We start from the raw sequence: 1,230 nt of genomic DNA, 5'->3' as shown, positions 1-1,230 counted from the left end.
GGGACAGCATGAAGAGTAACATTTGCAACATCGAAGTACCAGAAAGAGAAGGCAGAGAACAAGAAATCAAGAATATATCTAAAGACATAATGACCAAAAACTTTCCCAACCTGGTGAAGGAAAAAGACACACACAAGTCCAGGAAGTGCAGAGAGTTTCAAACAAGGTTAAACCAAGGAGGCCCACCCCAAGAAACACCATAATTAAAATGGACATTGGAAGGGCCACAATGAACACCGGGAAAGCAGCAGCACAGGAACTAAGATGGAGGCCCACAGAAAGCTTATAAAGGACCTTGAAGAAATCCACAAATGTGGAATGAAAAACTTCTATACCACCCAGGTTAATGAAGCCAATTTATTGACTTCGCAAGGGCTCATTATTCCTGACAACACTCCATGTGATAAGAGGACCTTCAGAACTGAAATCACCTTTCCAACAGTATACCCATTCAAACCACCAGAGGTCACATTTAAAAGAGAGGAAGTATGTCTGCCAGTAATTGGTGCTGAAAAATGAAAGCTAGCAACAAAAAACAACCAAATAATCCAGTCCCTCATAGCACTGGTGAATGATCCCCAACCCAAGAACCACCTTTGGGGTGACCTAACTGAAGAATACTCTAAGGACCATAAAAAAATTCTGTAAGAATGATGAAGAGTTTAAAAAGAAATATGGGAAACAGCGACATGTGGACTAAAATCTGCCTCAATTTATTCCAGCAATGTGAACAGTGCATTCACTGTTCCCTTTTCTGAGCCCTCCTTCTCATCCTCGCACGGCCATGGAGCTAAAAGGCTGGTGCCATATTTGAGACTCCATCAACCTAGCTAACACTGTTTGACCCACCTTAGATATCCCCAGAGACTCCACCCCACCCAATTTACCGACCCGCCCAAGCTTCTTTTCCATTTGAATAACTGGTCTAGGCTTGTGCTTCACAGCTTCTTAAATCCTATCAAACAAGCAACAGCTGGCCTCACTGAGCTCCAGGCTGGGCACTAGCAGCAGCAAGATTAGTTTCGCAGATTGGCTTCACCTGAAAATCTCTAAGCACAGCACAAGAAGCAGCATTCTCAGATTGCTTTACAGCTCAGGAAGGGTAACTCCAGGCAAAAAACAGGTGGCGGCTGACTTTGGCCTACACCACCTGGGAAACCCTAGGGCCAGTGCACCCAGTGAACAGCTAGCTACAGACCACTTTGGACAACCACCACCCTGGCCCTGCAC

At 45.0% G+C, this 1,230-nt stretch overlaps 1 pseudogene; it reads left to right on the top strand.

The window, feature by feature from the left end:
* Positions 1-264: 264 nt before the first annotated feature.
* On the top strand, positions 265-700 carry LOC123826386 (annotated as a pseudogene).
* The last annotated feature ends 530 nt before the right edge of the window (positions 701-1,230 follow it).

The sequence above is a fragment of the Phyllostomus hastatus genome, unplaced genomic scaffold (genome assembly GCF_019186645.2).
Source record: "Phyllostomus hastatus isolate PE091 unplaced genomic scaffold, TTU_PhHast_1.1 phas_contig_80, whole genome shotgun sequence".
Lineage (NCBI taxonomy): Eukaryota > Metazoa > Chordata > Mammalia > Chiroptera > Phyllostomidae > Phyllostomus > Phyllostomus hastatus.
Note: the sequence above shows the minus strand (reverse complement) of the source record. Positions and strands in the feature narration are given on the sequence as shown.